This window comes from Oncorhynchus nerka, linkage group LG10, assembly GCF_034236695.1.
Source record: "Oncorhynchus nerka isolate Pitt River linkage group LG10, Oner_Uvic_2.0, whole genome shotgun sequence".
NCBI lineage: Eukaryota > Metazoa > Chordata > Actinopteri > Salmoniformes > Salmonidae > Oncorhynchus > Oncorhynchus nerka.
In genome coordinates, this window is record NC_088405.1 from 20,431,054 (window position 1) to 20,446,030 (window position 14,977).

General features: G+C 40.8%; 1 pseudogene; it reads right to left on the minus strand.

Annotated features, from left to right (window-relative positions):
• Positions 1-14,977, minus strand: part of LOC135573691 (small ribosomal subunit protein uS5m-like) — a 145,573-nt pseudogene that overhangs the window by 119,228 nt on the left and 11,368 nt on the right.

A 14,977-nucleotide genomic window follows, 5' to 3' on the forward strand; every position in this document is an offset into this window, starting at 1 on the left:
AAAAGCTTCTATTACCATCAGACTGTTGAACAACTTATATTACCATCAGACTGTTGAACAGCTTCTATCAATATCAGACTGTTGAACAACTTCTATTACCATCAGACGGTTGAACCGCTTCTATTACCATCAGACTGTTGGACAGCTTCTATTACCATCATACTGTTGAAAAGCTTCTATTACCATCAGACTGTTGAAAAGCTTCTATTACATCAGACTGTTGAACAGCTTCTACTACCATCAGACTGTTGAAAAGCTTCTATTACCATCAGACTGTTGAAAGCTTCTATTACCATCAGACTGTTGAACAGCTTCTATCACCATCAGACTGTTGGACAGCTTCTATTACCATCAGACTGTTGGACAGCTTCTATTACTATCAGACTGTTGGACAGCTTCTACTACCATCAGACTGTTGAACAGCTTCTATTACCATCAGACTGTTGAACAGCATATATTACCATCAGACTGTTGAACAGCTTCTATTACCATCAGACTGTTGGACAGCTTCTATTACCATCAGACTGTTGAACAGCATCTATTACCATCAGACTGTTGGACAGCTTCTAATACCATCAGACTGTTGGACAGCTTCTATTACCATCAGACTGTTGGACAGCTTATTTTACCATCAGAATGTTGAACAGCTTCTATTACCATCAGACTGTTGAATAGCTTCTATTTCCATCAGAATGTTGAACAGCTTCAACTACCATCAGACTGTTGAACAGCATCTATTACCATCAGACTGTTGGACAGCTTCTATTACCATCAGACTGTTGAACAGCATCTATTACCATCAGACTGTTGAACAGCATCTATTGCCATCAGACTGTTGAACAGCTTCTATTACCATCAGACTGTTGAACAGCACCTATTACCATCAGACTTTTGAACAGCATCTATTACCATCAGACTGTTGAATAGCATCTATTACCATCAGACTGTTGAACAGCATCTATTACCATCAGACTGTTGAACAGCATCTATTACCATCAGATTTTTGAACAGCATCTATTACCATCAGACTGTTGAAAAGCTTCTATTACCATCAGACTGTTGAAAGCTTCTATTACCATCAGACTGTTGAACAGCTTCTATCACCATCAGACTGTTGGACAGCTTCTATTACCATCAGACTGTTGGACAGCTTCTATTACTATCAGACTGTTGGACAGCTTCTACTACCATCAGACTGTTGAACAGCTTCTATTACCATCAGACTGTTGAACAGCATATATTACCATCAGACTGTTGAACAGCTTCTATTACCATCAGACTGTTGGACAGCTTCTATTACCATCAGACTGTTGAACAGCATCTATTACCATCAGACTGTTGGACAGCTTCTAATACCATCAGACTGTTGGACAGCTTCTATTACCATCAGACTGTTGGACAGCTTATTTTACCATCAGAATGTTGAACAGCTTCTATTACCATCAGACTGTTGAATAGCTTCTATTTCCATCAGAATGTTGAACAGCTTCAACTACCATCAGACTGTTGAACAGCATCTATTACCATCAGACTGTTGGACAGCTTCTATTACCATCAGACTGTTGAACAGCATCTATTACCATCAGACTGTTGAACAGCATCTATTGCCATCAGACTGTTGAACAGCTTCTATTACCATCAGACTGTTGAACAGCACCTATTACCATCAGACTTTTGAACAGCATCTATTACCATCAGACTGTTGAATAGCATCTATTACCATCAGACTGTTGAACAGCATCTATTACCATCAGACTGTTGAACAGCATCTATTACCATCAGATTTTTGAACAGCATCTATTACCATCAGACTGTTGAACAGCTTCTATTACCATCAGACTGTTGGACAGCTTCTAATACCATCAGACTGTTGAACAGCTTCTATTACCAGACCATCAGATTGTTGGACAGCTTCTCTTACCAGACCATCAGACTGTTGACCAGCTTCTAATACCATCAGACTGTTGGACAGCATCCATGTTGATTATGGCAGGCCCCGCACCTCTCTGATTCAGAGGTTAAATGCAGAAGACACATTTCAGTTGAATGTATTCAGTTGTACAACTGACTAGGTATCCCCCTTTCTCTTACAACCGATGGTAATGGCAATTTACTCACTCGCCCACGAATCGTAACAAGGCATCCCGACCTTCTCCCTCGGTATCTCTGCTTTTTCTTCACGCGAATGACAGGGATTTGGACCTGTTCTGTGGAAAACAGTATATCTTTCGCATCGGACTCATTAAAGAAAAAATCTCTGTCCAGTTCTTGGTGAGTAATCGCTGTTCTGATGTCCAGAAGCTCTTTTCGGTCAATAGAGACGGTAGCAGCAACTTTATGTACAAAATAAGTTACAAAAAATGCAAAAAAACTAACAAAATAGCACAGTTGGTTAGGAGCCCGTAAAACGGCAGCCATCACACATTTGCTCAAATGAAATATTAGGCCTTTGGGGACACCTACACATTTGGCAGCCAAGCATGAGTGATCAGTATAGCTTTTTATTGTCATAGACTCAATCCAATGAAAACCTATTAGAATTACAGGGCAGTTTGGAAAAACTAATCCCGTGCGAATCTTCCTCTGAAATAAGTAATAGTAATAGGCTACTATAGCTGTCTCTCCCTCCCCTTCAAACTTTCCTTGTCAATTTATTTGATAGGCTACATTATTTTTGAATTATGCTATAAATCTAGCCAAGGCTTACTTTCTGATGGACTACAGCCAAGATTTGAAGTTGAACCTAGGTTTTTAATACGTTTTTAAGAAATGAGAAATGTGATTTTTGTGTTTGAGATACGCTGGTGGTGTTGATTGAAGTGTCCTTTTAGGGGGTGTGTGTTAGCTAAAACGACTGCTACCCAGACTAACGGTGAATACCTCGGATTGTATACTGTTAAACTAACATCACCTTCTATCAGACTCTGAACAGGACATGAGAGGTTCACCTTGTTAGCAGCTGGGCTTCTCATCTTTGGATGCTGTATTTGTGCTGCTCGGGTTTATGAGGTAAATTCAATCCAAACAAATGGGCATTGGATTAAATGTATAATTCAATTGGGAATAGGAGCTACAGAAGCAAATCTCAGAGCGAATCAGCAGCCGGCTTTCAGCCAGACAAATAAGGGGGTGATGAGGCAGACTTCTCAGATAGGGAGAGTGGGATAGAGGGAAAAGTTCGATTTTTTGTTTACAACAACAGGGAAATCGGACTTGTGTGGATATTGTTTAGTAGTGTACTCCACGGCTAACACAGTAGAGAATCATTTCTGTGGGAAACCCACACGAATCCAAAACCAATTGTTAACAAACACATGACATTCACTACATGGAGCTAGTTTAAATGGAATGTTTTAAGCCACCATAAAAGTATTCATTTCACCCCCTTTGATGGCATGTAAATATATCTGGAAATAAACGTAAATAATCTGTCAATGATTTGGCTCTGCAGTGGTGTATCAGTAATTCCCTCACTACGCTCTAACATGGGATTCTGAAAGAGATGGGAGGCGACAGGACATTTCCTTGATTTTAGAGCCGGGCTTGGCAAAGGTGTCTGTTAGGAGGTGGGGTTAACCCCAGGTTGAGGAATAGGAGGGTGAAGGTCAAAGGTTGTGCGTTTCCTGCTCCAATCCAGAGCCGTGATTTAGGATCCTGTCTACGCAGACGCACGGCAATCAATCACAGTGGGGACTAGGAGCCAGAGCTGACACTGCAGCTGGACTAGCAAGAGAGAGAGAGACAATGGAAAACAGGAAATGTAATAACCAACCAAGCGCTGCCTGGGCAACTGGAAGAAATAAATATACAAAATAAATGTATAACAAATAAATCCTGGTCGTGCTGTGTGGGAACGACTAAAATTAAACTGAGATTGTTCTCTCTGTGGTGTGTTTCAGTCGTGAACAGAGGTGGGATGGTGGGGGATGAGGAAAGATTGGAGAGGCAGATGAACAATACCAGTTTGATTGTGTTCCATCTCACAGGGAGATGAGGAGAGGAGAGGCAGAGAGAGCGTTCTATTTCAGATACGTCTTTCCTTGACAGAGGAACACCACAAATCTGACGTATTCTCAAGTTCTGCAATTCTGAAAGTTTGAGCTTTTTGACTACTGTAATATTCAGGCCCTACAATAAGTTCTCCATCGGAGGGGTTAAGGGCCAAATGGACAGAGCTGAGAAACAAGAGGGAAGGGGTGAGTGGGTGGTAGAGGGATTAGTTTCTAAATGTGGACAAAGCCCCACTGTACCTTCTTTTTAATCTTGCTCTCCATCAGTCATGAGGTGCTAAAGGAATACAGGGCTATCCCCCAGCCCTACAGACAGCCTCCACTCTTCCTCTCTCAGACTACAGTACAGTGAGAGTGAGTCTGATGGCCCTGCACACCCTCCCTCAAAAACACAGACTTCTCACATTATCTAGAATGTATCAAAGACCTGATATATCATTTTAAATGTCAAAGACTTGATCAAAATAAAGTTAATTGATAACTTCATAGAAATGTAGTGAATTTAGACCATCACAGGTGTTGGGGGTTAGAGGGTTAGAGAGGTGTAAGGGAAAGAGTCCTGTCAGTCTGCCGGGCCTTTCATTGTGTTTCGCTAGGCTCCATTGGTTCTCAGTTTCTTGTTTTAAACCCTGCTAGCCAGATGACATTTACCTCCTTCCAGACAGCGGTACGGACAGTGGACTGAGCTTTTACCGTGTGGTGCGGCAATTGCAAGAATCATCGTTGTGGAGGCTGCAGGCATTTGGAGCTTTCAGAAGGAAAAGAGTGACCCAACCTGCCCTTTTCACTCGCAGGGGTATTGATTACCAGAGGGGTATTGATTACCACAGCAGATAGAATGCTGACAAAATGCTGTGAGGAACGACCCAGTGTTGTAATATGCCTGGCTGGAGGATGACACTGTCATTACTGTTTCACAACCTTTACCAGTAAATCAAGGCCAGAGGTGACGCTGTGTGGTGGATGCAGATTGCTTTGCTTCAATAATATACCAACCATATTCAATCTGATCTAAGGTAATATCACTTTACAGTAACAGTGATTGATGTTTGGTGGCAAAACGGACCTTAAAAGTGTGTGCACGCGTTACACACCACACACACACACACACACACACACACACACACACACACACACACACACACACACACACACACACACACACACACACACACACACACACACACACACACACACACACACACACACACACACACACACACACCTCTGTTGGGTCCAGGGTCAGGGGGCCCCAGACTGATGCCTCCCCAGGAGTTGCCAGTCCACCCTCGCTCCCTCTTCACCCTCATCTTCCTCCTGCGATCTCAATCGTCACGCTGCCGCAGAAGCTCCCCCTGCAGTTCCTGTTGCACCGACTCCACACGGCAGGACATGTTCTGTATGGCCCCACTCTTCAGGATGGGCTGCGTTCAACCCACAGCCACAGGAACCCCCCGATGCCCTGACAGAGAAAGAGGGTAGGAAGGAGCATTGCTTTGTTCTAAACTCCACTGCAATCCTAACTGAAACAAAGCAGCAACTTTATTTTACCTTACAGACTGTCTAAAGAATAGTCGTTACAGAGACACCAGGACAGACGGGACAGATGGGGCACTGATTAGGAGGGGAGTAGACAGCACTTCAACCACTGTGACGAGGTGCAGCCAAAAATCAAAAGAATATAGGAAGAGAAGTCACGCCTATTCTCTTCCAATAGGGCACTGATTACACAATCTTGTCACAGCTGTAGGGTTTGAAGGATTTGAACAAAGCCGGAGAAGAAAGACAGGGAGACCGTCTGGGTAGCAGACAGATCAGCAATAAAATAACCCGATTCATTTCCACTTTTTAAACGAGACAGATAGATAAGAGACAGAGAACAGATCTGTTCATTATAAATGAGTGTAATTAATAAAATCATATTGGTAACAGATGAATAGTCTACACAGTGCCTGTTTAATGCCCATTAGCAGAATGAAATTCAGATCAAACTTTAGCCATCGATACAAACTCGAATTCAGCTTTGGCATCAAAGATGGAAAGAAACATGATACCAACCAATGCTTGTGTTGGTTCTCTCAGGGGTTTGGATTTACTCTCCGTCTCCAACATAAAGTAACATTATTGAGTTATAGGGATATAGGGATATATAAATAGCTATGAATTAAATAGATCTATCCAATATATCAATCTTACCTTCTCCGATGTTCTGGCCTCAGTTCAGATCTTTCTTCATCTTCCTCTTGGTCCTCTTCCCTCGACCCTTCCGAGCTCCGGCGCCAGTCTCCGCCAGAACTCCCCTCCAAAGCTCATCTGCTGTCATTGCAATGATAACACACCAAAAGGGGGATTTAATTGGGAAATCTGACCAATCTGGCAACCTCACCGCAGTATGTGTTTTCTCATCCCTCTATGTTTAGAATATCTAAAGCAAGCTAAATATCCAGTGAATAAACTAGACGTCTGGTTACCTGTAGGATACTGATGACGAGTATCCAATGGCACACAGAACCCAGCTTATATAGCCCTATGTCACAGAGATCTGCATGTGTATGGGGCTGTGGCAGTCACAAAATGTCATCAGCCGGTGATTGTCAAGCAAATAACTCTCGGTCTCACAGTAATTGACCATTAATTAACATGAACACATTTAGCATCTCCTGGCTTCCACACACAGCCTACAAGCCACTGATGCAGACCTTTGGAACATCTACATTTGAAAAAGTCTAATAAATCCATGTAATATAGCCTACACCTTCACAATAAATCCATTATTTATTTCAGATAGGTCTAAAGAAATATGATATGAAGAAAATGTAGTCTATTTCAGAAGAACAGAATAGCAATCTCTGAGTTGTCCTTATGTTAGGTCCTGATCTGGCTGTGCTAAATGGCTGTGGGCTACACTAGTTTATTTAGTAGACAAGATTTGCTTATAATTCCATGGCATTATTTTATATTATTTTATAGTATGAAGAATACAATTGAACAAAGCTGAATAAAATAGAAAGGATATTTTTTCCAAACGATTTGAGGGAGTGCACACATGGGCTATTCTGTGTTGAGCAGTTAACAAAGAAATAGGTACTCCTATATGCTTCATTTAGAGTTATGTAACTTTAGTTGTTCTACAAATGTGGGCTATATGTTTTGATTTTTAATACATTGTAAGGCTACATGATGAGACTCTAATGATGATTTGAAAAAAGTTGCTTGAAAGGCATGATTTCTGATTTGGTTTGTTTTGCGCAGGCTGTACACACTTCATTAGTCTCTCATTCACAATTTGACAAGCACTTGATAATGCCTTGAATTTCCCAGCTGCATCCCCTTTGTGGCTGTAATGCACCCCAAAAAATCCATGCCTTTTGCGACCAGTGGCCGCTCTGGCCTGGAGTGCTGCGTTGTGCCCTTCTCCCTGAGTGCTGCACACTCCATTAGCACCTCTCAATCAGACGGATCCAATTCCAAGGTGCATTTTGAAGATATTGGAAGAACTGTCCACATTTACTTTTCATCAGCCAACAAGATGAGGAGGCCTAATGAACAGCAAAAGCACTAGCCTATGTCAATCTCCTATCCCCATATTACAAAAGTTGACCTATTCTATTCTGTGCAAGAAATAAATATTCCAAACATAGTCTGGGACAGTTGTAGGATTCAATAAATCCCAAATAAATACAACCACTGTGTTATTTGTTTTTGTTGATAATGTGGCTGACACAACAGATCAGAACATTTAGCTGAAATTGTTGATACATTATTAGGCTATTTCTTCACATTATAAGCTCAGTAATGTGTACACGGCAGAAGGCTATAAACTCAAATGTTCCATTAGCAGAAAAACATTATCAAAAGTGACCGCAAATGCGATTATGCATGTAATGCTTTTATTATAAAAGGTGCATTTTTATGGTGAAAATGATCTTCTCTGAACTTGAAACTCATGTGCTGCATATATATACCAGTTAGGCTCTGCACCCCTTGTAAAGTGGATTAATGTGCTTCATTTTGAAAAGTTTTTTTGTCCACTTTAGTTGTGATACAAACCTTATCAAAACATATAGGCCTATAGGCTAGGCTACATGAGGTGTGAGACTATCATTAGAAAAATTAACCAAAAAAAGGCAGTTTCTTCTGCTGGGCATCATTCACAAGTGATAGGCTAACATTGTCACCCATCAGATTATTCTTGATTTAATCTCATCTTTACATATACTAAATATTATATGTGTGTGAAATGAGTTTTGATTTAGAATGGACCATTATCATGCACCTGTCTCGAAACAGGGGCAGCGGGGAAAAAATGCAATAAAAAGCAAATGGAGGTTGCTTTTCCGGTGGTTTATCTTCATGATAGCCAGGTAGGCTATACTCCTATCATAACGATAAACAACGTGCTTAACATTAGGAAAGTTGAGTAATAAATATAGTAGGCCTAGCCTATAAAAAGCCGATGGGATCCTCCTCTTTTTATTAGTAGACATCACTCTGTTTTCTCCCGCAATTACATAACCTATAGAAATGTTGTGCAACATGAGCTCATGGGCTCTCATGTAGTGTTTGATTAGATTTCTGATTACATTTGCATTGATGTCAGAGTGATTTAGAGGGACAATAGAGTGCAGTAGCAAGTTTGGTAGGTCCTAATGACCATCAGCAGCATCAGAGCTTGGAGAAGCCTAATTACCGTGACTAAACGGTCACATGGAATTTGTCTGACTTCATGACTTGTGACCGCTGTTGTGGTGGTAATACGGTCTCTAGGAATAGAAAATTACAACAAGGCTAGAGAGTTTGAAATACATTGAATTTCTTCTTTAAATGTAGCTCTACTTGTCTAGACAAAAAAAGAAGTAAAAAAGAACCTCCTTGTCCCCTCAACCACCTGTCTGAACAGACAGCATAATAGTACCATTTGGAAACACATTTGCAAGTACAAATATGTTTTTTGCAGGGTCTGTTGTGCTGCTGGTGTTGCTGCTATAAACAAATCTCTCTGCAACACGGCTGGGATCGACCTCCAACACAAGAGCCCCGAAAATACAATCTGCAGCTACAGTCATGAACTAATCAAACCTGCTGGAGTGCACTGAATTTCAGCAAACAAACACCCGGTATTACTCAGTGAGAGAGAATGCTGGCTTGTTTTTGTAAAAGAAAAGCTCATTTCAGCCAGTTTGCTTGGTTCTCGAGGATTCAGGAGGAGATGCTCGGTGCCGCTCTGAGATTTGATTATGAGTTCATTAAAGCATGAGAAGGGAGATGTAACGAGTGTGCTTGAGCATTTAATGAGGCTTTGTACTACAGCAAAGAAACAAAACACTGTCAATAAGCCAAACATTGCTTGAGGCTAATTCTAGTGTCCTTGCTGTGAGGAAACGTCTGAAAAGAGAGTTTGTCTTCATCATTGGGTGAGTCAGTGTCACTGGAAAGTAAATTTTGTAGCCTACTCTATTCTATACTATATATCTATATCAGGATTTCCGTTAGGAGTAGGAAGATAAAAATGTATTGGACATATGATAAATTTACCAGTACTCCATATGCATTAGGGCATCCACCCATCCAGTAAGCACCATCAATAAACAAGGGATATTGGTCAAATGAACGGCATCTACATCTTTAAAAACAGCCTATAACAAATAACAAAAACACTATTCATTGTGCAGCATTTGCAAAACTCTATAGCCTATTGTTTAATTGTTTTTTAATTTCCTAAAAGAATAATTGTCCACCTCACAGTTCAGCTGTCAGAGATTTGAGCACTAAATGCACCAGGACATTGCATGCACAGACCAATAGGCTTAGGTGTCCACCATTGAAAAGAAAATGATCTAAAAAAAGGGGGAGAAGCTTAGGCCCCAGAGAGAATGATATGCCGGCAGCATGCTACAACACTGACATGCATTTCTTAATCCTTAGACTACTGCGTCTGCTATATCCACTGAACAAAATATATAAAACGCAACATTTCATGAGCTGAAAAAGAAATGACCAAACGTATGCGGACACCTGCTCGTTGAACATCTCATTCCAAAATCATGGTCATTAATATGTTGCTATAACATTCAGCCACAAGAGCATTAGTGAGGTTGGGCATTGATGTTGGGCGATTAGGCCTGGCTCGCAGTCAGCTTTCCAATTCACCCCAAAGGTGTTCGATGGAGTTGATGTTAGGGCTCTGTGCAGGCTAGTCAAGTTCTTCCACACCGATCGACAAACCATTTCTGTATGGACCTTTGTGCATGGTGGCATTGTCATGCTGAAACAAGAAAGGACCTTCCCCAAATTGTTGCCACAAAGTTGGAAGTACAGAATCATCTAGAATGTCATTGTATGCTGTAGCGTTAAAATTTCATTGCACTGAAACTAAGGGGCCCGAACCTTGAAAAACAGTCCCAGACATTACAGTTGGCACTATGCATTGGGGCAGATAGCGTCCTCCTGGCAGATAGCGTTCTGTTGGCATCCGCCAAACCCAGACTCCTCCGTCGGACTGCCAGATGGTGAAGCGTGATTCATCACTCCAAAGAACAGGTTTCCACTGCTCCTGAGTCCAATGGCGGCGAGCTTTACACCACTACAGCCGGTGCTTGGCATTGCGGATGGTGATCTTGGCTTGTGTCCGACTGGAAACCCATTTCATGAAGTTCCAGACAAACAGTTCTTGTGCTGACGTTGCTTCCAGAGGCTGTTTGGAACTCGGTAGTGAGTGTTGCAACCGAGGACAGGCGGTTTTTATGCACTACGCGCTTAAGCACTGGGCAGTCCTGTTCTGTGAGCTTGTGTGGCCTACCACTTTGTGGCTGATCCATCGCTGTTCCTAGACGTTTCCACTTCACAATAACAGCACTTACAGTTGACCGGGGCAGCTCTAGCACGGCCGAAATTTGACAAACTGACTTGTTGGAAAGGTGGCATCCTATGACGGTGCCACGTTGAAAGTCACTGAGCTCTTCAGTAAGGCCATTCTACTGTCACTGTTTGTCTATGGAGATTGCAAGGCTGTGTACTCGATTTTATACAATTGTCAGCAACAGATGTGGCTGAAATAGTCTAATCCACTAATTTGAAGGGGTGTCCACAAACATTAGTGTTTATATAGTGTATCTCCATGTTTCTGGTTTGTAACGCTTGTTACTTTCAACAAACGTGCCATCATCCATCATTTCATGCTTTCGTCGATTTTAATAATTCATAAAGGTTCTACATTTATGTAAATTCACCATGCATCAACATCACAATGTTGTACAACCACCATATTTTGCAATATTACAAGACTAAAATAGGTCACATAATACCTATATTAACCATAATGTTCTCATCTCACTAATGAGAATGTAGTAGGATATCTTTCTCACCATTTAGAATGACTATTCATGCTTAGCCCTACCAATCAGGTGTGCTCCAGCTGTCCTTGTCATGCACACTCCTCGTGTCTTGATAGAATAAAAAAATATACCTGTATATCTTCACAAGGCAAACTCATCAGGTTTATCACATTTCCAAGGCTTGACAGAAGGTTAATAACCTCTAGATATACTACCAGTCAAAAGTTTTAGAACACCTACTCATTCAAGGGTTTTTATTTTAACAATTTTCTACATTGCAGAATAATAGTGAAGACATCACAACTATGAAATAACACATATGGAATCATGCAGTAACCAAAAATGGCTAAATCAAAATAGATTTTATATTTGAGATTTTTCAAATAGTCACCCTTTGCCTTGATGACAGCTTTGCACATTCTTGGCATTCTTTCAACCAGATTCACCTGTAATGCTTTTCCAACAGTCTTGAAGGAGTTCCCATATACGCTGAGCACTTATTGGCTGCTTTTCCTTCACTCTGCGGTCCGACTCATCCCAAACCATCTCAATTTGGTTGAGGTCGGGGGATTGTAGAGGCCAGGTCATATGATGCAGCACTCAATCACTTTAATTATTGGTAAAAAAATGTTGCCCTTACACAGCCTGGAGGTGTGTTGGATCATTGTCCTGTTGAAAAACAAATGATAGTCCCACTAAGCCCAAACCAGATGTGATGGCGGATCGCTGCAGATTGCTGTGGAAGCCATGCTGGTTAAGTGTGCCTTGAATTCTAAATAAATTCCTGACAATGTCACCAGCAAAGCACCCCCACACCATCACACCTCCATGCATCACAGTGGGAAATACACATGCAGAGATCATCCGTTCACCCACACCGCATCTCACAAAGAGACGTCGGTTGGAACCAAAAATCCCACATTTGGACTCCAGAACAAAGGACAGATTTACACCGGTCTAATGTCCATTGCTCGTGTTTCTTGGCCCAAGCAAGTCTCTTCTTATTGGTGTCATTTAGTAGTGGTTTCTTTGCTGCAATTCAACCATGAAGGCCTGATTCACACAGTCTCCTCTGAACAGTTGATTTTGAGATGTGTCTGTTACTGGAACTCTGGGATGCATGTACTTGGGCTGCAATTTCTGAGGCTGGTGTTGGGTTCTGAGAATATGAAATATACTTATGTCACTGAGGGAGATAATGTAAATGTTATACATTACCTTATGTCAAGATATGATTTTTATTGTTAGCCATCAGGGATCCTCTGGGAGGAGAAGAGACACAGTCTGGTACTAGGCACCATGATAGCCTTGATTTGGGGAATAGTTACCACAGAGGCCAGGTCAGATGAAGTGAGGAAGAACAGATATCACTAAGGTTCTGTCTAGCAACAGAGATGCATTAGCTGTTCAGATGTGTATCAGGAGACTCGGCCTAGGAGGAAGGGTTAAATATCAGTGCTTGTGTGAAATGTCATTGCCTAGTGCAGCTGTACTGACCCTCTGGGAAGAAACTTGGTTCAGCTTTCATAGTGTCCGTTGAGTTTTTGACTCTGAGAATTAGAACCTAACACTGGTAACTTGAATGAACTTATCCTCTGCAGCAGAGGTCACTCTGGGTCTTCCATTCCTGTGACGGTCCTCATGAGAGCCAGTTTCATCATTGCGCTTGATGGTTTTCGCGACTGCACAAATGTTCCGGATTGACTGGCCTTCATGTCTTAAAGTAATGATGTACTGTCGTTTCTCTTTGCTTATTTGAGCTGTTCTTGCCATAATATGGACTTGGTCTGTTACCAAATAGGGCTATCTTCTGTATACCCCCCTACCTTTTCACAACACAACTGTTTGGCTGGAACGCATTAAGGAAAGAAATTTCACAAATGAACTTTTAAGAAGGCACACCTGTTAATTGAAATGCATTCCAGGTGACTACCTCATGAAGCTGGTTGAGATAATGCCAAGTGTGTGCAAAGCTGTCATCAAGGCAAAGGGTGGTTATTTGAAGAATCTCAAATATAAAATATATTGATGTATTCACTATTATTCTACAATGTAGAAAATAGTAAAAATAAAGAAAAACCTTTGAAGGAGTAGGTGTTCTAAAACCTTTGACCAGTAGTGTATATATTTTAAACACTAACCTGTCAATAAAAGCTTGAAACTGATCCATCAAGTCAATTGATTAAGGCATAATTCTAATTATGTTATAATTTTGAAACATTGTCAGATATTTTATCTAACATTATAAAAGCAATATGAACTAGAGGAGACAATGGCCTGTACTGAAACCTTTATTCTATTCCAGGTCACCAGCTAATACCTTCGTCCCACCAGTCTCTCCTGTAACTTCTCCCAGGATAACACCCAAGACTAGCTAGCATGGTACTTGAAACCTATGCAGTAATTTATTCACTAGATGGGTTAAGAAAATGGCATATGTTTGGAACCTTATTAAACAACTCCACAATTGAAAGCAATTCCGGGCGATTTTTATTTACTTACGTCACTCAAAACGACTTTTTTTTTAGTTGATAACTTGGCAAAACATGGTTGGACTGGCTGTTTTTTTGTTGCAGGGAACTCCTCCGCATTAGGAATATGCTAACGTCACTATTTCATTCTAGCTCCTATCTTATCTGAGAGAGTGGGCGTGTTACTTTCGTCCCGGATCGCCCCTACTTGTGACGCCACATGCAGGTAGATTTTGTTATTTGCGGGTAAGAATGTAGATTTCACCAGCCACTCTGGTGGGTGGTCACACAGAGCATTTGGGAACAGATTTGTTTATCCAAAGCCCACATGTAGAAGTTAGTGGAATTGACAAGAAATATTACAAAAAAAGTCTGACTTTGTCCTGTATCTTGGCCAGTTACCTCGTTTTGTTCACATGCTAGGTTGTTTTCAATGTTAATTTGAGTTTGCTGCAACTGTCTGCTGCTAGGAAAACATTTCAGTCTGAGATTGATCTGTTTTTACCATTGTATTGCATTTATTTATTTGAACATACAATGGTTAATAGACACAGGTCACAAAAATGAAATGAAATTAAGCAATATACCCATTTACTTCTTACTAGTAATATATTTGTTGTTTTTGAAACAGAAAGCATGCTCATCCATTTAAAAATAAATAATTTGTGCAATTATGGAGGAAAAAATCATTTCTGGTAAACTGCTTGACTGAGGGACCTTACAGATAATTGTATGTGTGGGGTACAGAGATGAGGTAGTCATTCAAAAATCTAATGAAACACTATTATTGCACACAGAGTGAGTTCATACAACTCATGTGACTTGTTAAGCACATTTTTACTCCTGAACTTCTTTAGCCTTGACATAACACTGTATTTGCATACTTATTGACTCAAGAGATTTCAGCTTTGAATTTTTAATTAATTTGTAAACATTTTGAAAAACATTCCACTTTGACATTATGGGCTATTGTGTGTAGGCCAGTGACAAAATGTCTACATCTAATCCATTTTAAATAAGAGCTTTAACACAACAAAATGTGGAAAAAGTCAAGGGGTGTGAATACATTCTTAAAGGTACTGTAGATACTATAGACAGTTGTAACGGCTTTCTAATGGTGAAGGAGAGTCGGACCAAACTGCAGCGTGTCTATTGTGATTCA